Here is a 7738-nt window from a genome sequence, read left to right on the forward strand (position 1 = left end):
AAATAATAGTACCATAATGAACAGCTTCATGCATAATGTTTTCCCACTTTCAGGATTATTATAATGTAATATATTATCTATCAGAAATGGAATATAGTTAATAATTTCATTTTTAAAAGAATTATGTATTTTCCCTAGGGATTTTTGAGACTGTACATTTAACTAGGTCTTCATTAGCACTGGGTACTCTCATGTTAAAATGAGAGGTAAACTCATCCTATTTAATAATTTTGCCCCTAGTCTGGCTGTAAACTGAGAAAAATTTCTAAAGACACTGAGAAATATTTCTAAATGTTCATAAGGGGATGGGATAACAATAATCATTTGTAGAGCAGCTCCATGGCTTGGTAGTTGGGGTCCACTGGATCCTATCCAGACAACCCCGCAGTTCAAGTCCCTGGCCCAATGGCTTGAGAAACAGCAGGTATGTGTGTGCATGCATCATTATCCAAAATCCCAAAAAGAGAACTGGAGAAGCAGGGATTATGGAGTGATTATGCCCTGTGAGGGGTGCATTCTTATCTCCCTCTCTGTTTATTTCTGGTGAGCTCATGCACTGTCTAGTAATTTTTATATATATATGTTTAAAGAAATCAATCCCCAAAATTACTCTTCTCATTTGGAGTCAGGAATGAGGATATTTCTGTTGAGCTTACAAACTGTACCCTTATTTGTTTCTCATGGTTCCTGATTCTATATGCAGATTTTAGGATATAGTGGCTTTTTGACAGATTATTTAAATTCCACTGAGGTGGAACATCGTTCAGATTGTTTATAATGACTATCATCAGTAGCAAATTAGTTTGGCCTGTCTCAGTTTATTCTCTTTGACAGCTTCATGTTTATTTCACACCACAGAGGCTGAAAAAGAAAACCTTGTAAAGGAGAACTTGTTCCATTGTCATTTAATTATATGAATAATAAACATGATCAAGAATATGTATAGGACCCTGTCCTGGCCACAGGAAGAGGCTGAACCTGAAAGATGAAGCTATTGGGTTGTTGGGAAAGTCATGACACATTTTTGCATAAAAAACATAGAAAACTATGTCATGACTTTCCTCATGACGTAGTAATTTGAGATTTCTACTACATTGCTTTATTGTTATTGCTTATCACATGCTGGTTTCTTTTTTATTGGGTTCTGTCATATTTATATTTTCCTAGAAAGGAAATGTAAGAAATAAACAAGTCATTGTAATCACAAACCACTCATGATTTCTTGGTGTTTAGAATGTGCTATCTGGGAACCATATCTTACAGCCATTGAATTTGACGAAGAGAATATGGGTATCTGGTATACCTCAAACTAGACATTTGCTGACACAGGAAAGCAACCATTCAGCAAACCCACGTACATGAGAGGCACTATAGTGAAGAGATTAAGATTAAAGGCTATCAATATAATATCTGAATTTGTATCCTGGCACCACTACATAACAGTAGCTTAATTCATGTTCCAGAGGTAGAATACTCTTCATTTGGGAGCATTGCTGTGACCTGTTTGCTTAGTGTCATAGAACGCTTCAAGCTTCGAGTTTGCAAGGAGCGCTGGCACTTGATGGATTCCTGATGAATTTACTCAATCCTAATGTGCATGCATCATTACCCCAAATTCCAAGTGGAGAAATGGAGAAGGGATTGTGGAGTGATTATGCCTTGTGAGGTGTGTATTCTTGTTTTCCTCTCTGTTTCTCTCTAGTGAGCTCATGCACTGTCTAGAAAAAAAAAAAAAAGGAAAAAATTGTTTGCATGGGGATGCTATTTAAAGAAGAGAGAGAGCAAGAAGGATTTAAATCCAGAGGTCAGAACCCAGGTCAGGATGAGCAATGTAGGTGGCATGGTCACATGATAGAGATGAAGTTTCTGACTGTGGAGACCATGTGATCATGATGTGTTGGCTGAGTGAGAGGCACCAGTGCAGCCATGGGGGATGGCATGGATATTTGGGTCACCTGTATGTATGTATATGTAGCTTTTGGCCCTGTTCTTGCCTGATTCTGGATGTGTCATTTCCATCTTATAATGGGTGTTTGGTCTTGACCAATCGAGTTTATACCTCAGGGAGTTTCTTATGACCAACTCATGGAGAAGGAAAAAGGCTGAGTTGTGTTTGTGAATTGGTCAGTTTGGTATGTGAGTGCCAACCAAAAATGGCCTACAGTTGCACCATAGCCTCACCTGGGGTGGCTCAGAAAGACAATAGTGAGAAAAAATTATTCTGCTTGGTAAGGTTTTGATCAGTGCCTCTGATCATGCAATTGGTGTGGAAAGAAGGGTGGCCTGAAGTAAGCTGACAGACACTTGGGCAGCTGTTTAGAAGAAGAAATATTGGTGGGACCAGCAGATGGTTGTGTCACTGGACTCTCATGTAGTCAACTGTGTTTCGAGTCTAGGACCCAGTGGCTCAAAACTCAAAATTCCAAAAGGAAAATGGAGGAGAAGAGATTTCTGTGTGACCATCCTCCCTGGGAGCAGGGTGATTTCTTGCTTTCTGTCTCTCTGTCTCTGTCACATGCCCTGTAGCAAAAAATCTCTCAAAAATGATTGTATATTGGAAGATAAGATACAAAAGTCTTTTGGAAAGAGGCATATAAATGGATCTATGGAACTGAGCATAAAGTATGTCATACATTCACACCCATCAGAAAGTATATACTCAAAGATGTGGCACTAAACAACCAAGTAGGCAGAACAAGCAAGTTGATATTCGCCAGTCTTTGTCATTGACCAACCCAGAGTGGGCACACCTGGGCTCATGAACAGAGGGGACAATGTGACAGGGATGGAGATTATGTGTGGGCCCAGTAACATGGACTCTCACTCACCAGGCTGATGACATTACTGCCACTGCTGATTGCCTTTTCTTGCAGTAGCAAAGATCAACACTGAGTCCCTGGAACAGATCTGCCCCTTGAGGAGAGCAGCCAGCCACTTAGTGGCAATAGACTACTTTGGATGCCTACCGTCTTGACTAAACTTTTCAGATGTTTCAAGGGTAGATTTGTCTTACTTATGTTCAGGTCCTCAGCCAGCAGCACTACCTGAGTGCTAAGGGGTCACTTTACAGAGAGGAGGCAAGACAGTGGCCACGTCACCACTGGCTCTACTTTCCCATTAAGTATTGCATCAACCAGTAAGCCAGCCAGTGGGATGACAATGTCTTTTGTAGATGTAACTGAGGGTCCAAATGTAGGTGATAATTTGTGAGGATGAGGCAGAATTTTCTACATATACAGCAGAGAGCTAGAGTCTTCAACAACATATTGAATAACATTGGTAATATTTAGCATTTTTCTTTCCTGATGTCAGAATATCTTTTTTGAATTTCACTAAATTTTATGTTTTCTTTTTTTAGAGAATTATTTATTTTATTTGTTGTTATTATAATGATTACTTAACTGGAGAGAGAGAAAGTAAGAAAGCAAGCTGCCAGGTCCGAGACTCAAACCATGGTAGGCCGTGTGAAAGTCCAGTACCTTAACTATCATGCTGCCTGCTGACCCCCAGAACTTTAATTCAGATATTCAAAATATTTCAAAATATATGAAGACTTTCCATTCAACTCCTACCTGATTCAGTATAGTCAAAATGTACTCTGTATTAAAGCCTTGATTAATGTTAAGAGTTAACATTAATTTAAGAGTTGATTAATTACCCCACAATATGTCAACTGTGGCAAATATTCCATGTGCAGTTGGAAAAAAAAAACCTTCTCTGTTATATTGAAGTTTATATATATATATTAGCTCCATTTCTTTCTATCTGGCTGGTCTGCATTTGTTTGCTGTTGTTTACTTTTGTCTTCAGTCACACTGTCTTGTCTTCCTATGTTCCTCGGTAATTTTGATTGAGTGCCAAAGATTATGAAGATCAAGATATAGCGCAGTGTGCAGCTCACCTCTGGTTGGTATCGTCCTCACAGGGAGAATTTATATCCTATTTATGTAGGGTTGGTACATTAGGAATTCCAGATCTTCTTAATCTAATCAGCATTTGAAATGATAGGGAGTTGAATTTCAACCTCTGTTGATCTGTTTTTAGCTTATCTATGCTGAGTGAATTTAAATCCTCAGGATCTCAATCCATGCCCAGGGACATTTATCAGCAGCCCCTACCCACTCCTCAGATCCCCGCCCCATGGGCCTTTTGTCCTCAGACTCCTCTGATCAGCTTTATCCTCTTCTCTGCTTCTACTGGAATACTGGCAGAGTTCAGGGGCAGAAAGTGGCTGGAGCCTGGCTCCAAATACCAGGCTTACTTAGTCTCCTGGGCCAAGGCGATGCAATTCTTCACTGCTTTACTGTTTCTTGGATACCTTCAAACCAATCAGAAAAACACGTTTGTTCAGCATTTCAGGTAGTTCTTTTTTTTTTTTTTTTTTTGAGATTTTTGCTACAGGGCATGTGCGCTCACCAGAGAGACAGAGAGAGACAGAGACAGAAAGCGAGAAATCACCCCCCAGGGGGAATGGCCACTCCGCAATCCCTTCTCCTCCCTTCTCCTCTCGGAATCTTGGGCCCGCCCACACACACACCCTGTGTGAGTTTACCCCACCGGGTCCAGGACTTGAACGCTAACTGCTGGTCCCTCAGGTAGTTCTTAGCAATAGCTTGGTCTAAGTCATTCGGTTTCCATTAATGAGAGCAGAACCCTCTTTTATATACTGTTATTCAGAGGGCTGCTTTTCTTTTTTTCACAAATGACATTTCATTGGAAAATACTGGATTTAATAGAAAATGTCACATTATAAACAAGTCCGTTAATCCATTAGCTTAAAACAGAATGACAGCACAATCAAATATAAAAGTTACAGACGAGGGACCAGCAGTTAGCGTAATGGCTATGTTGCCGGACTCCCATGTAGTCGACTGCGGTTCGCGTCCCCGACCCGGTGGCTTAAAACTCATGCTGGGCACGTGTGCGTGTGTGCCCAAGATCCCGAGAGGAGAATGGAGAAGGGATTGTGGTGTGGCCATCCCCCCTGGGGGGTGATTTCTCACTTTCTGTCTCTCTGTCTCTCTCTATCGCTCTGGCAAGTGCACGTGCCCTATAGTGAAAACCTCTCCAAAAAAAAAAAAAAAGTTACAGGCGAAATGCTGGTACCAAATGTAACACTGAAAGAAAGACCCGAAAGATCTTTAAAGATCTTTCCCAGACATAGAGGCAGCAGTAGCTTTGAAACAGGCTCAGAAACAGGGAGGTGGCCAGTCCACTCCACGAAGGCTGAAAAGAGTAAAGGGAAGCTGGAGCAACAGCCTTGTCTTGGAGCAGGGGGTGGAAGACAATGGACAAAGGCTTATATACCGGTATTTTGAGAACACCAGCATGTGAAGCTGAGAGGGTTAGGAGAGCAGGGTCTTGTGAGAGGGGGTAACAGTACTAATGCATTTGGTGACCCTCAATTCTCAAGGAAGTGGGGCAGCATGGCACTCTTGTGTTGCAGCCAAACTCAACAACCGAACTTGTGCCCAGCTGTCACCTGGCTGAACACAACACTGAAGTGGCAGTGTTTCTTGCCCCTCTGGACTCCGACTTACTAATGAGTCTGTAAGAGAGAGGAGCCACAGGGGGACCTTGGACAAAAACACAAGGCTCTAGTGGGAATAGGGTTTCCGCCTTCCCCCTCTTGTGCTGGAGGGTGCCTGGGGAAGAGAAGTCTGACGTGGCTGGGCCCCTCGAGGCTCTGGGTGTATCATCAAAAGTCATCTCTTTAGTCTTACTCACCCAATCCTCCCCGAAGAATTCTTGGGGTTTGTGAAAAGGCTGGAAGTGAGAGCAGAAAAAAAAAAAGTGTGTGGAGGCAGTAAGGGATGGTTTTCTTTTCATAGCACTTGTAACTAACTGATTAAAGGGACTGCTTCCTTCTACTTAGTTTAGATACTGGAAAGTCTGTTCTTAAACTAGGAATAATGATTCTGAAATGAGGGAATGGTCTGCTCAAGAGGGCTCTTGAGACTCTCCAAAGAGGTGTGTCCAATATATACAAGCCCTGATTCCCTCCCACTTAATAATCAGTGCATGTAAGGATAGAAGTTCCTGATGGGAGCGTTCTGCACATATGAACAGTGGCAGGGGCAAAACACAAACTCAAAGCTCTTAATCTGGATGTGGAAGACATCAAAATGATGGAGTGCCTTTTTCAGATTTTTTTCTAATTAAGCTACAAACAAGTCATTCTCCCTATAGCTAGACTACATGACAAGGCCCCTATCCTCACAGCCAAGAAGAGTAAGTTCACCCATTTGTCTTGAGTAGCCATACCGGAATAAGAAATACAGTTCTGTTCTCTTAAAGACAATTTCCAGAAAGATCTGCCTGTCTCATGAGGTACTTGATATTTGGTCCCAGCACAGGCTAATCACTGTACAGTTTCTTAGAAGACTGGAATTTCTCAATTTCTTTCTCTTTGATACTGTACAAGTGGTCCACTGACATGTTATGAGCAAGCATTAAACCTTTGAAAAAATACTTGATGGTCTTCACTTTCAGCTCCAATGTGGCATCCTCATCACACACAAACATGGCTCAGGGATGCTGCTGGAAGGCGACATGTTCCACATGGGGTTCATGCCCTCCTCAATGGCCTTGTACAGAGCGAATGCCTTGTGAGAGCCTGTGATGAGGACCTTCACCTCTCTAGCAACCATGACAGTGCCCGTGTCAGGGTCATGGTGGGCACCTTGGCCAGATCTCCATCAAAGAACCTGGTGCTGGCCAGGATGGTGTCCATGGCCAGTGTCTTTACAAAGGACACCAGACTGGAGCCTGGCTCATTGAAAGCAATGTGTCCACTGGGGCTGATGCCTCCAACAAAGAGCTTGGTCCTGCATGGGACCTTGATCTTTTCTTCAAAGGCATCACACTCAGCCTGTGGGTCAGCTACATTCCCATCCAGGATGGATGTCAATGTGCTTGAAAAAGTTGTTCCACATTAAGGAGTGGTAACTCTCCAGGTGGTCTCAAGGAAGTCCCACACACTCATCCATGTTGAAGGTCTTCACATATTTAAAGGACAGGTCCTCATTGTTGTAGTGTTCAATCAGCTTCTTATAGCAGCCATGAGGGGTGCTCCCAGTGGGCAGCCCCAGGGTGAAGTACTTGCCTAGGCCTGGGTTCAACTGGATGATGTGGTTCCTGATGTATTTGGCCACCCACTTGCTGGCCTGAGAAAAGTGGTCGAGGATGATAAACTTCATCTTGTCTCGGATGCCTCCTGTGGTGGCTGCAGCGACAGTGCTACTGATCTCCAGAGGACCGTATTCTTGCTACTCAAGAACTTCAGGAGAATTTGGCCAGCTGCAGTGTCAGGGTGGTAATATAATGCTCCACAATGCTGAAACTGCATGGGAAAGTCTTTGGTTCATGTTCAATGATTCCCCGTACATGTTGGCTGCAGGAGTGTGTGTTCATGAACGTGGTTGGCTGAGGCTTGGGGTGGATTGCAGTGTGAAGACCCTATTGGGGGTATCTGTCTCTCTTTTTCATAGGAAAAAAAAAACTTAAAGAATTTCTGAAGAAAAAAATACTCATTTAAATTTGCTTGTGATTGAATTTTTTAACATTAATTTATTTACATTCATTGTACATCAGTACAGTATACAAAATGAGATTTTTCCATCCAGAATACATTGTATATTGGCTCAATCAAGAATATGACCGTCGCAGCCGCGCCCCCAGAGGGGGGTCCGGCGGCTCGGGGCTCATGCCCCGGCGTTCAGCTGCCTCTCCAGGGCCG

General features: G+C 42.8%; 1 pseudogene; it reads right to left on the reverse strand.

Moving 5' to 3' along the window:
- Positions 1 to 6357: 6357 nt before the first annotated feature.
- Positions 6358 to 7199, reverse strand: LOC102488672 (glucosamine-6-phosphate isomerase 1-like; annotated as a pseudogene).
- Between the last annotated feature and the right edge of the window lie 539 nt (positions 7200 to 7738).

Source organism: Tupaia chinensis, unplaced genomic scaffold (genome assembly GCF_000334495.1).
Source record: "Tupaia chinensis unplaced genomic scaffold, TupChi_1.0 Scaffold000318_1, whole genome shotgun sequence".
In the NCBI taxonomy this organism is placed as follows: Eukaryota; Metazoa; Chordata; class Mammalia; order Scandentia; family Tupaiidae; genus Tupaia; species Tupaia belangeri.